Genomic DNA, 22,014 nt, shown 5'->3' with positions numbered 1-22,014 from the left:
CTTTTACCAGCCTTGCATTCTGTTTCTTTCTTTTCCTCATATGTATCTCACTTCTAGGCCCAGGCCTTTCTGATTTTCTTATTCTTGTTCTAAAACAAGAGGGAAAGAACTGTGATGCCATTCTTTACCTTTCAAGTGTAATTCACCCATAGTCATGTTTTCATTTTCAGACTTTTAGCTCTAGTTATGGAATGACAGATGTTTTCCCTGTTTAAAGTAATTAGACAGGGAAATGCAATGTCTTTTGCCTACAGAGGAGGCTGTAGTTGTATTACTCCAGATTCTCCAGAGATCCAGGGCCAACAGAAGATAGATCAATGGATGGATGAATGGATGGATGGATGGATAGATAGGTAGGTAGGTAGGTAGGTAGGTAGGGAGGGAGGGAGGGATGGACAGTCCCACATGGCAAAGTTGAAACTCAGGGATGCTGGTGGCATGGCTCATTCCAAGTCCAGAAGCCTCAGAACCAGAGATGATGGTGGTGTAACTCAGTCTAAGACTGCAGGCTTGAGATCCAAGGAGTAGTGGGGAAGGTTGTTGGTATAACTGTGGAGTCCAAAAGCTGGGGATCCTGGAGTTCCGATGTCCAAGGGCAGGAGAAGAGGAGTGTCCTAACTTCTGGAAAGAGAGAGAGAATTTTCTCTGCCTTATTCTTCTTGGTGCCTGCCAACATTGAGGGCACATCTTCCCCTCAGTCCATTGACTCACTTGCCAAGCTCCTCTGGAAACACCCTGACAGACACACCCAGAAATAAGTCTGTCCCAGCTCTCTAGGCATCTCTAAGTCCATTCAAGTTAACACCAAAAATGAACCATCACAACAGTCATGGCTTCAACCCTTTACCACCCGGGTGAAAAATGAGGACCATCAATAAAGAAGGGAATTAGAATCTGTTCAGCCCAGCGATTTTGCCAAGTGTGTGACATACAGTATCACTTTTGCTTTTTTATTTTTGGTGGTGCTGGGAATTGAACCCCACATTATCACTTTTAATATTCATAACAACCCTGGTGAATAAAAATGTGTAATGCCTATGAAGAAACTGAAGCTCAGAGACAGGAATTAACTGGTGTTTCTCACAGGATTAGAGGTTCTTCATCCTACAGATGACTGTTTCTCACTGAACCTCTCATTTAGAATATGTGCACTTGAGGTTCTGTAGACAGGAAGACCAGGGGATCAGACACAAGAGGACAATGGTGAAATAAGGCATGGAGAGTGGAAATTGTGGAAGACATAGGAGGGAGAGGCTGGGGTAGGGGAAGTGTGCTCAGGTACCAGAGTCAGATCCCTCACTCTTTAACACGTGTGTCTGTCCTCTATGCAAATGTGTGTGTTTATGTATATGTATAATTGAAGGATAATTGAAGTCAGCCCTGATACTGATTGTAACTACTTAAGAATTAATTTTGTGAGAAAAACTGTACAGTCCTGTACATTCTTGATACTAACAAATACATAGCATTAACTTTGTTGGGAGTTTATTGACTAATAAAAAAGTTTATATCTCCATGTATGCTCAGTTTCATGCATCCTTCCCATGTGATGCTTCCACCCACACAGAAACTTTTCTGCCTCCCAGTCACAAAATAGTTCAGAAATGAAACAACTTGGTGGGCATTAGACATTCTTGAATCACATCTGCATCGAGGAGTTGGATACTTAATGAAAAATATAGATATGTGAGCAGCTGATAATAAAGCAAGTCAAATATAAATGTGGAAGATTGATCATGATTAAACTTCAGTTTAAATGGCACTTTCAATTAAAGGAAATAATTTTATTTACTTTAGAATCTCTCCACTAGAAGGCTGGGAAAGAGGGAAAAAGAGATAATCGTGAGGTCTTTTTTTTTTTCCCCCCAGAGATTTTCTTGCAGTGTTCCTTCTGATAGTCTTCCTTATAAGGAGTGACTATAGGTGACCTTTCAGTTTACAAAGAGATTGTAAATCCCGTTTTCTTATCAAATGTACGCATAGGAAAAGCTGCTTTCAGCCTCTCTTATCAGGAGGGCCTTTTCAATTGTGTATATCTTTCCTGCAGTAGTTTACTAAGTACCTGCTGTGTGTGAGGCTGCAAGGCAAGTAGTGACAGGTTCACCTAGATCAGGGTTTCTCAAACTCCTCACCGTTGACATTTGACATTTTGGGCCAGAAATTGTTTGTTGTGAGGGACTGTCTGGTGCCTTTTAGCATATTAGCAGCATCTCTGGCTGCTAATATGCATCCCATTAGCATCCCAACAATCACGACAACCAAAGATGTCTCCAGACATGTTCAAATGTCCACTGGGGTGCAAAATCAGTCCTGTTTGAGAACCACTGATCTAGATGCAATGTCCAATCAATTTTAACCTTATTCCTTTGTGTACATTTTTCCTCTGAAGCTGTATCACATAGAATAGTATAGACAGAATGTTATTGTACAGACACTTGCTTTCTTCCCAATTATTAGCAGATATTTCTTATTTTCAGGATGATGGTGTCTCGATGATTTCACTAGAATGTCTGAGTTATGTTCTTGGATATTAAGGAAAAAGAAAAGAAGGGAAAGTACATAAATTTTCAATGTTCTGTATTCTGTGGTGACTGCATATTTAAAAGTTAATGTCAGAGCTCTGTTGAGTGTCTGTTATAAACTTACAGAAGAGAAAGAGGAGGTGGAGCCAGGGATTTCATCCACGTGCTTGAACAATGGGAACCCCTGTGGATGGTGCTTTCAGGTCAGGGGAGGTATCATGAGAGTGCCACATGACACCCCCAAAATCCATTCCCGCAGGAGCCTCAGAGGGAAGGCATTTACATTTATTGGAAAGAAATGGTACTTAGGAACTTTGTAGATGCTACATATTTAATAAGTGCACTTGTTCAGGCTTGAAGGTAAAAATGTCATAAGCCCTGCCTTTCCCTCACCTATATCCTCTCTCTCCCTCCAACCTCATTCCTTGCCTCTGTGAAGCACCACCACCCTCCTTGTGCCCAGGAAGGCTGGTGGTTCCTGTATGCTCAGTCCTGTGGAGGCTTCAGCAAAGGGTCAAGGGCCAACATGAAAGTTCTAGGAGTTGACCATGGCTTGGGGGATGCACAAACTAAACTGCACTTTATAGAACATGTAAATATATAACCCACTTGGGTGACTCTCTCACTGATTATCTAGATTTGATGCCTCAAGTTAAATCATTTTAGAACCAACTCTAGCAACTTACCCAGGTCCTTCATTTTCTACTGGAATTGTGTCCCATGCATAAAACTCTGTTGCAAATAAGCAGGGTGCAGGCTAGGTTTAGACACTGTCCTGCCGTGTTAAAATCATTTCTAGAACTACGGCTTCTGTACCATGGCGTGGTACACATGTCTTTCACATAGCTGAGAGAAAGAATCCCATTTAGCTTTCTAATGTTGTGCGCAGGTATTTCACATTGTTTTTACAAAATATTTTAAATTATAAAATATTTCAAGTAAAAGGGATATTTAAAAACTAATATAACAGATACCATGTGCCACCTTGTAAGAGTTAAATTGATATAAATGTTTACCCATATTTGTTGCTTCTTTCTCTAACCTAACATAGTTGCAGCCAAGGCCCACCCTTCTATCACTTGTCTTCCTTTTCCATAGGTTAACTACTACTCTGAACTTCTGAGATGTTTTAAAAATATTTTTACTGCCTAAGCATGCATTAATAAATATTGACATTTTGAGAAAATTAATTTTTGCTAGTATCAACTCAAAATTTCGATTACATATAATGACCTCTTTTCAGACCAAATGAGTGTTAAAACTGGGTCCCATTCAAGATTAAACAGTGCTGGCTTTGCTCCTACTGATTCTTCTTTAGTAATTGGATAAAAAAAAAAGTTTCCTTCACTGTGTGGAATTTATGCTGACTCTTAAAGCAAAAAATAATATCCAGGAAAAAAAATCTAGAGAAAGTAAATATACAAACTAACTCTTATGTCTTGCCCTCTTTTAAGAAGTTTTCCTGCCGTTAAACATTTAATAATCCATTATACTGTCCTATAAAGCTTCTCTTTAATGTTTGCTCGGGTTTTTTTCGTTATGGAACTCCTAATGGGGGAGGCTGGCAGAAGAGCAGGGAACCTCCTCTAGGCCAAGCTTGTCCCTGCCTGTCTTTGACTCAGCAAGGAGTGCCAGGGGAGGCTTATTGCCCTCTTTTTCCCGAAAGTCATGCATAAAAATTTTTAAATCAAACTGCCTTCTTTTTCACAGAGGTGGAACGAGGCCAAGAGGAGTAGCCCGTGGGGCTTCAGAAACTGATCTCACTCCCATTCTCGGCCTCTGTGACATCCCCCTGTGTGCCTCACTGCAAAACACACATCAAGAGCAGTGACTTTGGGCTGGGGTTGTGGTCAGTGGTAGAGCACTTGCCTAGCTCGTGTGAGGCACAAGGTTCGATCCTCAGCACCACATAAAAAAGAAAAATGAATAATTAAGATAAAGGTATTGTGTCCATCTGCAACTAAAAATATATTTAGAAAAAAAGAGCAGTGACTTTGTTTCCAAGATACAAATAGTTTGTGCTTGGAATTCTTATTTTCTCTTTAGTTATAAATATCAAATGCAAAGCACTTGAAACAACTGATACAAGTGTAACTATTTTTTATCAAATGTTTTCTGAAAACTGCTTCTCACTTGTTTCCTTTCCTGAGTGTTTTATGTTGAGCAAAAGTGGTGTGTTGAAATGTTTAGGTCAACAACAGCTTTTTTATGCCCCTCCCACTTCCCACCCCCTCTCACCCCAATTAAAACGAAAATCTCTATTCTCAGTACCTTTCACTTAAAAATCCTAAGTGTTAAGTTTCTGTCAAGGTCAAATGAAGACTGCCTGATCTGCTTTGGCATTTAAGGATATCACATATCTTTGCATAACCTCCCTTTCCTTTGTATAGACTTGTCTGATTCAGGAAGTTTGCCACTCTGAGGATCTGGTTGGAATACTAATTTTGAGTAATTTAGTCTGACTCAGTTACTTAAAACACCAGGGGAGAAGATCACCAATGATCAATTGGTCATGTGTAAGGAAAATACATGTACATTTATTAGAATTTCCATTGATACCCTTAAGTTGTTCATTGTGTGCCTATGTTAATAAGAGAAAACAATCATACCCCTTATGTACATTATAACCTGTGCTCTGTAACTCACACAGAAAAGCTGCCCAATGCTTTGTAACTCAAAGTCCACAGACCCTTTTAGTGGTTTCTGAGGGCTTCTGGACTCCCAAATGCATATGCAGAGTTTTATGTATTTGTGTATGCATTTTTCTAGGGGAAATGCATGTAACTTTTTTAGATCAGATTTTCAAAAATAAACATGATTAAGAATTACCATGTCACTTTGACTTTGAAATAGCAGCAAATTAATTTAAAAAAAAGGTCTCTACTTTTTTTCTTTTTGCATTTAAACTTTTGAATATTTGCATATCTGCATTTTCTATTTTAAGTGAGTTTAAAAGGTTTAAGTTGCTCAACACTAAACTCAAGAAAGTTTCCCTTCAGTTTGCCAGTTGATAAAAAAGAGGCAAGACCCAATGCCAACAGCGGGAACAGGTGAATAGTCTTTACTAGCCTCCCCATCACATACCCACTAAACATGAAGCTAACCATTAGTGGTTAAACCAAAAGAGAGAAGATAGTTATTTCACAAATATTCATTGTACACTGTATATCAAGTATTGCTCTAGGCAAGCAGACAGAACCTCCCATATATAACCACATGCTAGACTTCTAGATAATATTTCTTTTAACTAGTTCAAAAGTTCTGCCTTTGGCTCCTAGAGCAGGATATTACCTTGTGGAAGGTTTTTAAACAACCCTTTAAATCAAAATCACCATTATAAACTGGAGAAAACTGCTCATTAAGAGAAACTTTTAGTACAGGATCCCAACTGTGAAATACACACACACACACACACACACACACACACACACACATACATACACATATATACAGGTGAAATTCTTTTTGGTACATTCATATATATATATATATATATATATATATGTAACAAGCTATTGTTTATTTCATTCTGTATTTCTACCCTCTTCCCTTCCTTCCACCCTCCTGATTTTCATTCCTCTGCTCCAATGATCTGTCTTATATCTTTATGATATCTAGTCCCCTTTCCCCCGCCCCACCTTCTTCCATTATTTTGCTCTAGCTTCCACATATGAGAGAAAACATTTGACTCTTGATTTTCTGAGTCTGGCTTATTTCACTTAACATAATTTTCTTCATTTCCATCTCCCAGAAATTGGTATTATTTCATTCTTCTTTATGGCTGAGTAAAACTCCATTGTGTATATATACAATTTCTTGATCCATTCATCTGTCAATGGGCATCTGGGTTGATTCCATAATTTGGCTATTGTGAGTTATACTGCTATAAACATTGAGTTGGCTGTATCACTATAGTATGCTGATTTCAATTATTTGGATAAATACCTAGGGGTGGGATAACTGGGTCATATGGTAATTCCATTCCTAGTTTTTTGAGAAATCTCCACATTGCTTTCCATAGTGCTTGTACTAATTTATAGTCCCACCAGTAATACATAAGTGTACCTTTTCCCCCCATCTTCTTCAGGATTTATTATTGTTTGTGTTTTTTATAATTGTTAGATGAACTCTTTAGTGTAGTTTTGATTTGCATTTTCCTGATGTCTAGATATATTGAATGTTTTTTCATATTTTGTTGGCCTTTTGTGTTTCCTCTTTTGAGAAGTTTCTGTTTAGTTCTTTGGCCCATTTATTAATTGGGTTATTTGATTTTTTGGCATTAAGTTTTTTGAGTTCCTTATATATTAAGGAAATTAATCTCTTGTCAGAAGAGTAGCAGGCAAAGATTTTCTCCCATTCACAGGTTCTTTCTCATCACTTTCTTAATCATTTCCTTTGATGTACAGAAGCTTTTTAGTTTGATGGCATCCTGCTTATTGATTCTTGGTTTTATTTCTTGAGCTTTAGGGGTGTTGTGGAGGATGTCATTGTCTGTACCTACATGATGGAGTGTTGACCCCTTTAAAACAACAGAAATTCATTCCTTCACAGTTCTGGAGCCTCTAGGTCCACCCACATGTCAGCAGGGCCATGCTCCCTCTGTGGACCCTGGAGAAACTTCCTTCCTTGCCTCTTTCCTGTTCCTGGTGGCTGCTGGCAGTCATTGGCATTTTTCATCTGCATCACCGCAGTTTCTTTCTCTGTTTTCATGTGGCTATTTTCCCTCTGTGTTCAAATCTCCTTCTTTCTCTTATAAAGAGATCAACCAATGTTTTTTTTGAGGGGAGGGTACCATAATCCAATGTGACCTCACCTTGGCTAATTACATCAGCAAACAATCCATATCCAAGAAAGGTCACATTCTGGGGTTCTGAGTGGACATGAATTTTGGGGGACACTATTCAACCCATTACAAGTGTATACTGGTATTGAGCTGATAAAACCATTAGTCCTAATGGTGTGGATAATGCTCATTACAGCCCCGTGACTTACTCAGTAAGAAATTTACATGTATCCATGGTGTTCCCTTGTAGGTCATTTTTATTTATTTAGAAGCAGTAGAAAATCTTTTAAGTTAGAGGAGTTTGCCAGTTTTACTGGTGTTTTAATTTGAGAAAGAGAAACTCCTATGACATTTCCTCATTGAGTAGACGATGGATGTGTTAGTAAATGTCTAACAACTGGCTCAGGAAGGACTCCCCCCACACACATACACACACACCTGATTTATAACATCTGCTAATTGTCTTGCATATTTAATTTTAAGATATTAGTGTGAAGTTAACTGGCTTGCAGAATTTCTGAAAATGTAACCTTTAACTCTTGTGAGCCGGTCAAGCCATTTCCAACATACCACTGCAAGACTTCATAAAGAAAACAGATATGAGATTACATCTTAGATATTAACCCAATAAGCAGTAGTCAAATCAAGAGAAGACAATAAATTGCTTCCTATAGAGTTCTGTACTGATGTGTTACATAATGTAATTACCAAGGACTTTGTAGGATCTGAGTAAACCCATTAAGTTCCTAAAGTGGAGACATCTGTTGTAGAGTAGTTAAAAAGAGCTGTGGTTTAGTGGGCAAAACACCATACTTGAAAGCAAAAGCTAGATCTTACTCTAGATTGTGCCACTTGCAGACTGGGTGATCTTTAACAACTTGCTTAATCTCTTCAAACTTTATTTTCCTTATGCATAAGTGGAAAATAAAAATATCTACCTTGCAGGAAGCGTCTAGGAATAAATGAGTAATTTACATAAAATCAACTAGCATAGTTCCTGGCATATCTATCTATAGCATTAAATGTTCATTCTGGACATGTTTATATTTTAATTTTTAAAAATCATGAAAACTGCCTATAATATGACTGTTAGTTCCATAAGGGCAAGGATTTTTGTCTGTTTTGTCTCCAGTACTTGGAATAATAACTAGTGTATACAAAGTGGCCAATAGTTTTTGCATATTGAATGAATGCTCATTGTGCAGAAAGCTGTTAGGATCATCTTCCTATAAGCTGCACTAGTATGACCAGGATGTAACTAAGGAAGAAACGGCATGATATGATATACCAGGTTGCAACTGACAACAGCAAGAGCCTTCAATCAGGCCTCCAGGCTCCTGTCCAGCTGCTGTTGCATCATGTTCTTCCATCTCCTCAGCCTTCTTTGCCTTTTTTTCTCTAATCCTACTTGACTTGTAGTGAGGACAGTCATGTCTTAGTCCCAACCAAGACCCTACAACTTAGATCTTGGGCATATCACCTAACCTTTTCTGGCCTTGTTTGACCTTTTCTGCCTCCATATTTCAATCCATTGGAAAATGGTAAACAGATAAAAACCAACAAGGAGACTTAGTTGTTTAAAAAAGTGAAAATTTGTAAGGAAGAATTAATTGGCTTCCAACTTCACTGAATTCAGAGCTAAAATGATGCAGCTTGGCTTCTGTGGCATGGGCTTCACATGCAGCTCAGGAAGGTGGCCCACATGGCAGCTCTAGGCTCACTCAGAGCTCCCCAGCCCTGCAACAAAGAGTCTGCTTCCTGGAAGCTGAAACAAAGGTTAAGAGATCTGAGACTGGAGGTGTCTAGGCCACCCACCTCTGAAGGTAACCCTGGAGATAGGGAATGTGGGGCCAAGTGACTTCCTTAACAGAAATTCCTAGACTCCACCCCTGTTTCTGGAAGAAGGCTTTAGTTACACCACAAACATGTGGACTAAATTGGGTTTGTGGATTCCGAGCAAGAGATCTGTGTACTGGTAAAATTCAGAAATAACATCAAATAATTTCTCTCTCCCACAGTCTCCTAAGACTTCCAAACCTTTTTTATTACTGATTGTGTGATCCTCTGTTCTCCCTCTCTGGAAAACATCTTCTTGGTGCTATCCCCAATGCATGACTTTTTTTTTTTTTTCAAGTAAGAACTAGTTTTTAATTTATTTTCCAGTACCTGCATTTGACAAAAATTCAAGTAATACAAAGAATAGCAAAAAGCAACTTTCCCTTTTATCCAAGATCCCTGTCTTCTGGGGAGAGAAGCACTGTTACAAATTTCTTGGATAGGCTTCCAAAAATATTCCATGCCCTTACAAGCTTGCATGCATATGTGTATTCTTGCAAGTGCATGTGTATTATACATCCAAATACATACCAAACATAAACAATAAGCATATGTATGTGTACATAAACTTTATAAATCTATAAAATATTCCATTCTTTCCTTCTTTCACTTAATGAATTTTAAACATTCTTTAGAATCCCATAGACATCCAGGGAGGTGAGATTACAAAGTAATGAATAGAAAACTGAAAAGTGGGCTACCCTGGGTTCAGATCCAGGTCTGCACTCTTATTAGCTGTGTAACCTTGGGTGAGTTGGTTAACTTCTCTGAACTTCTGTAAAATCAGAATACAAACAGCAGTGTTGCTGGGAAGATTAAATGAATAGTATTGTAAAGAACAGTGCCTATCACATGGTAAGTGCTCTGCCAGGTTTGAATGTCTACCTTCTTCTTCATGAAGACTCTGTGCCATTTCACTCATCATACATAGCTTCTCATTGCTGCTTTTGTGCACAACAACTTTGCAAGACTCTAAATCCATCTCCTCTTCTATCTTCATCACAGACATGCTCCCAAGGCAATAATCCTGCTTGACCCTGATTTCTCCACTCTACTAAGGTCTTTATATTTTTGGAATATGTTTTGTCATTGAGTTTCTTTTTACTGTCCATCAAGTTTTCCTTTTATAAATGTTCCTCATTTCCTATGAATTCTGTTTTTGTTTGTTGGTGTTTTTGTTTTTGGTACTAGGGATTAAATCCAGGGGTGTTTGACCACTGAGCCACATCCCCAGCTTTTTTTAATTTTGAGACTGAGTCTCACTAAGTTACTTAGGGCCTCACTAAGTTTCTGAGGCTGGCTTTGAACCTGAGATTCTCCTACCGCAGACTGCCGAGCCATTGGGATTATAGACATGCACCACTGCACCCATACATTCTGTTTTTTTTTTTCTTCCCCTGGCTTTGTTTTCAGTCTCTTTCATTTCATTTACTTATGGTTGTTTTTTTTGTTTTGTTTTGTTTTTGTTTTTGTTTTTGTCTTGGTGCTGGGGATTGAACCCAGAGCCTTGTGCACACAAGGAACACACTCTACCAACTGAGCTATATCCCCAGCCTCTTCTTATGTATTTTTATAATGTCTTTTTCAGTGTAAGGACTCCTTCAGAAGGTCTTTCCTGATTTGCTCTCATTCAACCAACTGGGACAGGCAACCTCTTAGTATATCCCTCCATAATGGGCCATAATACCCTTAAATGTCTCTGTTGCTGTGGGCCTCATATTGCTTCAGTTACTTACACGCCTGTCTCCTCATCTCTAGACTGTATTTCTTGAGGGCAGGAACCATGTCTTATTCTTCATTATATCATCTCCGACTGGTAGATATCTAATAACTTGCTGAATTAGATTGAAGTTCTTTTCATTCTTTGGGCACTCAACTATTGCCTCAATTAGTAATGAATTCACATGAAACATGTTGTGCTGTTTCCACTTGTCATTTATCTGTGTATCAGGTATTGCATAATTCTCATACAACTCTGTAAGAGAAATTTTATTATCTCAATTTTGAGTTTAAGAAACAAGCTTCATGGTAACTTAACTAAAAACAGTTTCTCTTCCTTCATTTCCTTCCTCTTATGATTTTATGTATAATACATATATATATACATTATATACATACATATATGTATGTGTCAGGAATTTCAGATTTTGGAGCATTTCAGATTTCAGATTTAAATTAGGATGGTACACTGATAAAATCTATGCACATATTCCCAAATCCAAAATACTTCAAAATCTGAAACATTTTTTTCTCCCAAGCATTTCAGAAAAATGCAATCGTGGATTCTCTTCTTACTCAGGATACTGTAAGCCATCTGTCATTATTCATTATGATTCCTAAATTGTTCTAGTCTTGACCAGTGGGAGCCTTTCATCTCACAGAAACCAGCAGACATAGATGCAGAGGCCCAAGTACTTCTTGCCTCACCATTAATTCTCCCTGTGAACCTACCCAGTGGTGTGGTTGAGGAAGCTAGCTCCCTTGTCCTTTAGATATGTTCTACCCATTTTTTAGCGCTTTCTTATTTCTGAAATCATGAGCTGTTCTCTACCTTCCCTGCCCAGTCTTAGAATCAGTCATCTCTCTAGGAAGCCCTTGTTTATTTTTGGTAGAGAAATTTCTTCTAGACTCTTTCATTGGAGCTAGAAAATTAATTTTTTAAGTCTTAGCCTTATACTCTAATCCACACCCCTAATTCTATCCCAACACCACAGGCTTCTTCCTGCCCTCTCCCCATCCGTGTATCTTTCTCAGATAACGAAAAACCCTGTTGCCAGTGATTGCTGTGTACTTACTCACTTGCTGAGCCCTGTTAATAGAAAGGTAGTATAGTTTAGAATTACTGTACCAATACCAGTTCTAGCAACAAATTTACTAAATATGGTTCAAAATTTATTTGCAGTTCTTTTGGCCAGATATAGTCAACAGAGGATGTTCAGAGTAATGTTTTCTTGGATTAATTTTTTTCCCTTCTAGATAGTTAAAGATTTTCATTAGGTTACAGAGTTAAGCTAGATCTTTGTGTCAAATTTTAGGAATTTTCTCATCCCTATTGATTTAATTTTACTTTTGAATATAGCATTTATCAGTCTCACATAATCTTTCATTTACGTAAAATTCACTAAACCCTTTAGAAATGTTTATAAAGTCAAGTTGTTTAATTACTTTTAAAAATAGGAAAATAAAACTCAACAGGCAGAGCCTTGATTTAAAGTGCATTCTGAATGGTTATTTCAGAAACCTGAACCCATCCATACCCAGAATATTCCCTTTTAGGTTTCAGAGATTTCTTGGTCTGCCTTCCTGCCTTGCGTTCATATAGCATGTGGTTATCCAGTGCACACCACCTGCCAGGCACAGTGCTGGCCTCTGTGGTTACACATTGGAATATGATCAGCTCTCTGCCCCTTGGTCATATGAAACAGCCAAGAAGCAGGCATATGTGAGATGGTATTAAGGAATTCCTGGTATTCCCAGGAATCGATGGAGGAGTGTGTATGGGGCGGGGGGTTGGGGAGGACTAGGGGAAATGCACCTTCCTGAGATCACCTCCCAACTAGGTGGTCCCTGCCCCTGTTGGCCATGGTATGGTTTCCACACTTCTGTAAGAGCAGATCACATCGCCCTGCTGCACTGTCTTCTGGAATAGGTTCTCTAAAATAGTGAGATGGTGAGGTGCTAGAGATCGCTATTACCAAACTTCAGAGGTCAACTGTCTGTCCCGGGCTGGTGACAGACAACCTGGAGGGACATTCCCAATGATGAACCCCAGGGATCTTACCCCACTATTTAAATATATTTTCTCAATCTTGAGCCCTTTTAAGATTCTTACCAGATTTTCAAGTGACATACCTTGATAGATAGCAAATAATTTAAATTTAGATTCATCTTGAAAAGCTGGGGCCAAGTGCCAGATTCTTAGGTAATGGTGTTTAAAAAGAGATACATGCATCCAGAAAATAAATTACCACAGGTAAAGGGTGGGAGAGATGATTTGCAGCAATGTATGCAAAAAGATCTAGGAGTTTTAATGAATGGTACACTCAGCATGAGCCAACAAGACCAGGTGACTGCCAAACGAGGAATTTAGGCTGCATTAATAAAAGAATAGTATATAAGACCAAGAAGGTGGTAGTCTCACACTCTATTGAAAGGTCACTGGGAATACGTGTACACTGCAGGGTCCCACACTGGTATAGAATAGAAACCAGAATGAGTTTGTTCGGAATGGCAGAACTCACACTTTACTGAAATGGGGAGTGGTTATTGTGCCTGAGAATATTTACAGCCTGGAGGGTTGTCTGGTTGTCTTCAAATAGTTGAGTGGCTGTCATGGAAAGAAGGATGAAATGTGCCCTGTCACTAAAGGACTGAATCAGGAGGCACCAGGAGCCCCAGGAGAGCAAGGTTTCAATTGTCAGGGAGAGTCAGAGCTGCCTTTGGGTGGAATGTGTAGCCTCAGGATGAAGTGAGTTCATTGCCACTGCACCGGTTTGAAAATTAACTGGAAAACTACAGGGCAGGGAGCTACCTGTGCTAAGACCCTCAACAACTAACCAGTCAATCCAGCCTGCCTGCCTGCCTCCCTCCCTTCTCCCACTCAGCCTCTCCCCTTTCCTCTTTTCCCCCTCTGTTTGTCTTCTTTAGAAAGAATTTTGCTTAATAAGTCATGACTTTATACAACAGCTAAACAAGATCTGGTTATAGAGAAGTTTTACTTTTCTGAAAAATCCCCCAAATAATAGAAACCAGTAGCTTGCAAACCATTTTATCCAAGGCTCAAAATGTGTGACTTATTTCATATACTTTGTGTTTTAATCTGTTTATACAAACTACACATTAAACTTTCAACCTGAAAGGGTTGATTGTTGTTTTTTTGCTTTTATTTTTCTGGTGTAAAGTACTGTCATACTTTACATTACTGGCTGATGTTATCCTAGAAGCTGGTAGAAGTTTTGGTGTTTCCCCCTTCCTACTTTTGTTTACATCATAGTATGCAGATGGTACAATATTTTGGTTAACCTCAGTCTGACACTTAGAGGATGATTTCTTTTTTGCCATACTAGTGTCTGGGGGTGTGACATGACAATTAAAGTGACACCAAGAAATCAGACAAAGAAAATTTCCCAGTTCTACTCACTTGTAATTCTCCTAATTTAGTAGGGGATTTCCACAGGAAATTACAGGAGAATAACTCAAGTGCTCTTTATCTTATGTACTTTCCTTCTAAAGGAAGGAGCAGCTCATTGTCTTCTTCCCAGAGTGGCCCAAATTCTTATACAAGGCAGCTGTATTTACTATGGTACAAATTAAATTCCAGACAGGAGGAGGCCTCTAAGTACTGTCAATCATGGAAAGCCTCACTGATCCTCTTAACCAGCAGGCTTCTATGAAGGTTGATAGGGCAGGTTTAACAAGCAAGAAAAAGTATGAGGCGACTGTGTGCCTCCACGAAGAAAGAAATCAGTCATGTTTGATTCCAAATGAGTTTCAGGATCACAGAATCAGGGATATCGCTTGTTATCTCAAATTAGATTTGGTTGAAAAACATTGTGTTAACCGGGCACCCTAGTGAATGCCTATGAATAATCCTAGTGACTCAGGCAGGCTGAGGCAGGAGGATAGTGAGATCCTGTCTCAAAATGAATAAAATAAATTAAAAGGGCTGGGGATGTGGCTCAGTGGTGAAGCATCCTAGGACAATCCCCATTACCAAAATAAGAAAAAGAAAAAGAAAAGAAACACAGTGCGTTGAGGGTCAGAGATGTAGCTCAGTGGTCAGTGCTTCCTACTATGCGGGAGACTCTGGGTTCCATCCCCACCACCACAATATATTAAAAGACTTAAAGAACATTTTAAAAGAATGGTAGAAATTTACATATTTATATTAATAATTTCTGTTTTCAAAAATTAAATATCAGAGACCTGAAATATTTATTCTGGAGTTACTTCAATCCTACCTAACATGTGTTTTAGTCCCTCTGATTATTTTTAAGTTATTCAGAAGGAATTTTTAAAACTTTTTTGATTAAAATTTGTTATTCTGTTGGCTTGTCTGATTTTCCTCCCCAAACTTGTATAACTGAAACATTTCTTACATAGTCCCAGAACAGACAGTTCTTTATCAGCTTTTAATGACCCAGGGCAGGGCACTCCTTGGATTTGTTGAAAATAAACACTTTGGGTACTCAGTTTCAGCTTTAATAATGAAAGTTGAAATCTTTGCCTAACATAAAGGTTTTTCTTTGTCTCTAAATTTTGATTTTCCATGCTACCAGAGGCCCCATTACAACAGGTAATTTGAGTGTTGATTGTATGTTTTCTCAGTTTGTAATTGTGGTAAAATGTATTTAAAATGTTCACGATTTTTAAATTAAGTTTATCTATAAGGTTTTTCCATCTCCAAAATTCTATGGTGTTAAACTCTTTTCTTCCTTCCTCCTTCCTTCCTTCCTTCTTTCCTTCCTTCCTTCCTTTTTCTTTTTCTGCAGTTTGCAATTGTGATCTTTGAATATTGTCCTATGTGTGTCTTATACATATGACTAGGAATCATAGAATTTTAGAGCTGGAAAATATGTGATTCTACAAACAAAGAATTTAGAGGTCCAAATGGCTATGTGTGGTGGCACATACCTGTAAACCCAGCTACTCTGGAGGCTGAGGTAGGAGGATTGCAGGTTTCAGGCAGCCTCAGAAATGTAGTGAGACCCTGTCTCAAAACAAAATTTTTCAAAGGGTTAGGGATGTAGCTCAGTGGTAGAGTACCCCCTGGGTTAATTCCTAGTACTGCAAAATTAATTAATTAATTAAAATAAAATACAGCTTTGAGTGTAGTTTAGTGGTAGAGTGCTTGCCTGGCATTTGCTGGTCCTGGCTTTGATCCCCAGCACTACAAAAAAAAAAAAAAAAAAAAAAAAAAAAAAATTCCCGAAGTGGCTAGGTGACTCATGCAAGATCATAGCAATAACTGGTGACTAGAACCCTGGCCACCTACGGCAGCACTGAAAATTAGCCCAAGTATTCTTACCTAAAAATTTGTAGTCTTCAGTCAAGCCTCTAAGTGAACCAGAAGTTAGGATATTTTTGAGAAAGGTAAGCATGGTATGCCATATTCAGGAAATGATTTGCCTAACACATATGTGTTTAGTATAAAGGGGAACAGTCTCCCATTATACCATACTGGAAATTTTGAACATTCTCAAATTTGAGAATTTTGAGGCAGTTAGATTAAACCCAACCTAGTCAGACTCATCATCAACATCCAAAATGCTTTCTCCAAACCTGGAATCAGACTTAAAAAACAAAGTATAACCTTAGATAGTTAAATTTTCCTGACTTTGCACTTCTAGATATTTTCAAATGACTCAGAAGCGTAAACTGACCTGACGCTGTGGGGCTGGGACTCTTTGCCAGTGGCAGAATGACGGCGTGTCTCGGGGACGCTGATGGGAAGCCTGCCTGTGGCTGCCTTGGCACAGTGTGCTGGCATGAAATGTGAGGTGCGTGCGTGTCCAGATGACAGGGACACGGGGCTCACAACCCAGGCAGGGCTTCTTCTCCGCCCAGTCTCACTTCTGCTTCATCTAGCACCAGCTCCAACTCTTTATGATAGTTTTCCACCCATCCTGCTGCCTTGGCCAAGGCCCAGCACAGTTAGGAAATTGTGCCTCAGGGTTGAATTCTACCTGAGAGTTAAACTTAGGAAAATTAAAGATATTTTAGCATTTCTGCTGCCAGGTTCTCTGGAAATGAAAGTTGTTTTTCTAAGTGGGAAAGGCTAAGAGAGTGTAAGGGCTTCAAAAAAATAATCCTCTTTGGTGTTCCCAACTCGGGCATCAAACCAATGAGTTAGTAAAACTGCACAAATTAATTGGCTTCATTTACTCACCTTTGCAGGTACTTCGCTGAAGGTCCTTAGGGATCCCTTAGAGTCAGATGATTGAGATGAATTCCTGTCCTGTCAGGACAGGAACACTTCCACAGTCCTTAAAGGAAGATGGCCTGGTGGCCCTGCTGTCGGCATCTTTTCCTAATGCTGCTCTGGACGGTTGACCACTTTTCAGTTCCCTCCTTCTTCAGTATAACTGGGAGCCGATCAGTTCTTTTCACAAATATTGATTCAGCAGCTACTGATTCTGTCCAGAGGGTTGGGGAAATAAAAAGAATTAATGTCTCTATCCTCAAATATTGATCAGTTGAACTGAGGAGCTACGATAGGCCCTTAAATATCTGAAATACAGTATTATCTTGTTTGTTGTACTCAACCCTGTATAAACCAGTGCCTACTGCATGGGGCCTGATGAGTAGACTATTTTTCGAATAAAAGAATAAATGATCTAATAGCTCTAAGCAGAGATAAATTTCTGTGAGTTAGCTAGTTGATTATAGAAGATTTGGGGGAACCCAGTCAGCACTTGTGCTGGATTTTAGGAGAAAGGTAAATGCTTGAAAGCATAGATCTATCTAGAGAAAGTAGCACAAGCAGAAGAATCAATAACAAAGCCTCAAAAATAGAAATCTCTGAGCTCAAATGGGGAATAGTGAGAGGTTCTATTGGAATGAAAAATACATGAGAGGACAGGTGGCAATAAGATAAGAAAGATATAACACAGTCGATCATGCAAGAATAGGTGGGCAGTGGAAGTTTTAATATAGGAACAATATATCATAATCAGAAGTGTGCTTCAGGAATATAAATCTTACAGTTTGAGAAGGGAAAAGCCCAGGAACACCAGTTAGAAGAATTGCAGTGATTCTGCATAAGTTAAACTAAGGCAATGAGAATAGAAAAAAGAGACAAATGCAGAGATTTTGGAGGCACCACTTGGCTAAAGTTTAGCCATTAACTAAACATAGAAGACAAGAAACAGAGCAATTCAAGATGACAGGAGGGTTACCATACAGTTGCTTAGAAGTTCTATTTAACAGAGGTGGATTGGGCTTGAGGAGGAAGGTACTTAGCCCAACCTTGGGCACAGAGAGTTATAAAGGTGATATAGACAGAAAGGTGTCCTGAGAGCAGATGAAATGTCAAATATGGCTAAAAGAACAATGAGGACATGAGATCTAAATTTAGTTGTCATCCGTATGGAGTAGAGAGTTAAATCCAGAGTGGATAAGAGGATAAAGTGATCGTGGTAAATATTAGAAATGGACCCACGAGCCATCTCTGGCAAGAGTTCTCTTTCGGAAGGAGACGAATGCCTTAGCCAAAGCAGCCAGTGATGTGGGAGTGGGGAGGTCTGAGGAGGGAATGGTAACACATCCCATGCTTCAGAGACATTAAGTGGAGTGAAAAAATAAGAAGTGACTAGTGGGTTTGGAAACTTGAAGTCAGTCATGACCTTTAAGCACTTTATTGTTTGTTTGTTTGCTGTTTTTTTAAGAATAGGGGAATTAGTTAATTTACAAAAGGCTGCAGATGAAGTAGATGGCTCCACTTTGGTAATTAGAGATTTTCTTTTGTACTTGGGAGGGGGAAAGAGAATGCCATTCCAGCATGTATGAGCAGAATCTTCTAAAAACATTTCTCATTGGATACAGAAAACATTAAATGAAAGAACGGGTCTTCATTTCTTGAAAGTCATCCCCCTTATCAGGAAAGGGTTGTTTTTATAAGGAAGAGGAGCATGCCTGTCTGGAAACTGAGGGAAAGGACTAATCCCTCAGAGAGGAGGGAGGATAGTGATTCAAAGTCTGGAATAAACTATGGAGTGGTTATTCCTGGAAAGGGGAACAGACTTAACATTTCTCTGAATTAGGGGGATATGTGAAGTAGCAGGGCGTTTTGAACCTCAGCAACAGTAAGGAGAAGGGAGGTTAAAGGAAATCCTACACTGTGGCTTATTAAAATCAGAGGAAATCTCAACTGCAGGTGTCTGTTAAGGCAGGAAGAGAAAAGTAACAATTGCTGTCATTTATTTCATGCCTGCTCTCTATCAAGAACTGTACTGAACACTTTGTCTCCTTAATCCTCATTAAATTCAGAAATTATGCCTTTGGTTCACATTTCAATAGATACAAAAACAAGTAGAAAAAGTTAAGTAACTTGCTCGGGGTCACCCAGCTGGTAATGGAGAGCCAGAATTCAGAGCCGGGTTCATCTGACTCCACAGACTGTGCTCTTTATTGAAGAGAGTCCATTCGTTTAGGATCTTGGAGGTGTAGCCCTGCACCCCATCATGGCAGGATCTTTTGACAAGATCCCTGGTAAGATTCCTATCAGCCACATCAGGGAAGGACACTCTCCCTTGAAGAGTGAGGGGCTGTAAAATTGGGATGGACCAGAGATGTGAATTCTGGGTGCCTGAGGGAACCAAGACAAGGTGTAGAGGAGTGAGGCTGGTGCTGAGCCTCACCAGCGCAAGGGAGAATGCCTTATGGTCAACAGCAGTCAGGGTAGCAAGATAGATGTACAAGGGGTGTCTGGGATCTAAGAGAAGAGCTGCTGCCTTGATATTCCAAGGACGATGATTAAAAAGTGACCTTCCAGGGCTGGGGTTGTAGCTCAGTGGTAGCGCACTTGCCTAGCACATGTGAGGCACTGGGTTCTATCCTCAGCACCACCTAAAAAATAAATAAATAAAGCAAAGCTATTGTGTCCATCTACAACAAAGAAAAAAAATTTCTTTAAAAAAGTCAACTTCCCTGCACTACCCCACAGCTTCTGGAACTCCTGACTTCAAGGTTAGATTCCTCTTACCCATAGGTCATGGCAACTACCAGATCCCCTAGCTAGACACCATTCCACTAGCATGGGTCAGTGTTCTGCAGGATGGTCACGTTCTATTTTAAGTCACCTGTTGAGAGGCTACTTTGGGTCCAGCCATCTTTTTAAGGACAAAATAATATAGAAAGAATATAGTTTCTTTAATTTTCTCCTGCCCAACACAACTCTATGTTTCAGTACATTGCCTTCACTAAATAACTTTTTAATCATGTCTTAATTATTTAATTATGCACTCACTGAAGAGTTAATGAATGTCCACAATATAATAAACATTTCTCCAAGTACTGGGGAATGAGAGGGGAGAAATCAATGTTTTCACTCTTAAAAGAGCCTGCAATCTGATGGTGAAGAGAGGCAACAATTAAAACACATCAAATGTGTAGTATATTAAATAGCAACTAATGAACAGAGAAAAATAGGGAGAGGAGCAAGGAATGTGGGGGATGGGAGTGGTGAGCGTAGGTAGGGGTAGGACAGACATGAAAGCCCCTCTGAGAATTGCCTGAAGGTCGAGAAGGGATATGTAGATGTCCTGGGATAGAGTGTTCTGGGCAGAGGATGTGCAGCAGCTCTCAGGTGGGAGCTCACCTGCAAGTTCAAGAACACCATGAGGCTGATGTGACTGCATGGAAGTGTGTGAGAAATCAGGTCAGGGAGGAAACGGTGGGTTGTGGGTGGGGAGTGTGCAGGTCAGAAGGTCTCAGGCCTCACTGGCTGTTATAAAGACTTTGGCTTTTAGAAAGGAGAGGCATTGGAGGGTTTGTTTCATTTTGTTTTGTTTTGTTTTTTACATGGAGATTTTTAAATCATATATACACAGAAGAGTATAATGAGCTCCCTGGTTCCAATCACTAGCTTCAACAACTTTCACTTTTGGAGAGTTTTGAGCAGAGGAATGACAAGCCTTGGCATGACCTGCCTTGGACCAGATTGCTCAGGCAGAACGATTGTGGGGAGACAGAACAGGTCCAGGAAACCTAGTTAAGAGCAAAAACATAGGAGGCAGAGGATGCTGGCTTTAAACTAAGTGGCAGTGGTTATGTGGGAAGTGGTCAGAATTGGGATATCTTTTGAGGACCTGACTTGATATTATATATATTTAATACCTGGTTCTAAAAACCATTTGAGAATCCATGTAAGGAGAGTAAGAAATATAAAAAAGAAAAGGTACCAGAATTCCACTATGTTAAACTTTATTATCTGCTTAAGAATGTACCTAACTGCAAAAGTTGGCTTCCATATGAACATTTGTAACACAATTCATCCAAAAATTGGCAACTATACTTCTCCCATATCCTTTTGCAATCATGGATAATTGACTGGACAAAGGTGAGAATTTATTTAGAATTTGTTAATGTGATATTGATACTTATTGAGGTGCAAGACCCCCGACAGTTCTGGTAGTTAGCAATAGTATATTTCTTGTACTTGATTTTCTGAAAGAAGCATGATTTAGAAACAAGTATATCTGAAGTCATAAAACTGAAAATTAAAATGAAACCTAGAAAAGGAAATCCTAGGTCAGCGTGTGACGCACACAAAAAATTAAATTTTCAGAGCAGTTATATGTAGGTAGAGATTTTATTCATCTTCTCTGAGTCGCGGATGAGTCCCTCTCAGCCTGTGGTGTTGAGATATGGTGGTTGGCCATTCTCCGCCCAGCCTAACATCTTGAGCCATTTGTGCTGTCGGTCAGTCAAGTAGGGCAGGAAACAAGGTAAAAGAACATCAGTAAATTCATGCAAATCCATGAGCACCACTGGAAAAGAGTAAGTGGATCAGAGAGGATGTTTTCGTGTCATCCCATACCTTACTGAGAACACCACACTGATATTCACAAGACTTTCAGAGGAATTCCAGGGTCCTCAGTGTCTTGACTGTCTGACTTAAGGTTATGTCACTTGTTACTCTATCTGTCTGAACTTGTTTTCTTATCTGCAAAATGGGGGCAATAGTGCCAACCCTGCCTACCTCACAATGTTGTCAGGCGGCTTAGGGGGCCTTTGGAAACAAGAGAAGGGGAAAATAACTATATTTCCATGGCACCTACCACCTGCCAGGCACTGTGTAGTTCTCACAGTGGCTCTCTGATGTCACATTATTGACCCATTTTGTAGACATGGAGTGTGAAGGTCATGGAAGTT

At 39.4% G+C, this 22,014-nt stretch overlaps 1 protein-coding gene across 4 annotated transcripts in view; it reads left to right on the top strand.

The window, feature by feature from the left end:
- Nfkb1 (nuclear factor kappa B subunit 1) overlaps positions 1 to 22,014 on the top strand; it is a 116,150-nt gene that overhangs the window by 39,567 nt on the left and 54,569 nt on the right. The window lies entirely within an intron of this gene.

This window comes from Sciurus carolinensis, chromosome 10, assembly GCF_902686445.1.
Source record: "Sciurus carolinensis chromosome 10, mSciCar1.2, whole genome shotgun sequence".
NCBI lineage: Eukaryota > Metazoa > Chordata > Mammalia > Rodentia > Sciuridae > Sciurus > Sciurus carolinensis.
This window is presented reverse-complemented; position numbering and strand designations above follow the sequence as displayed.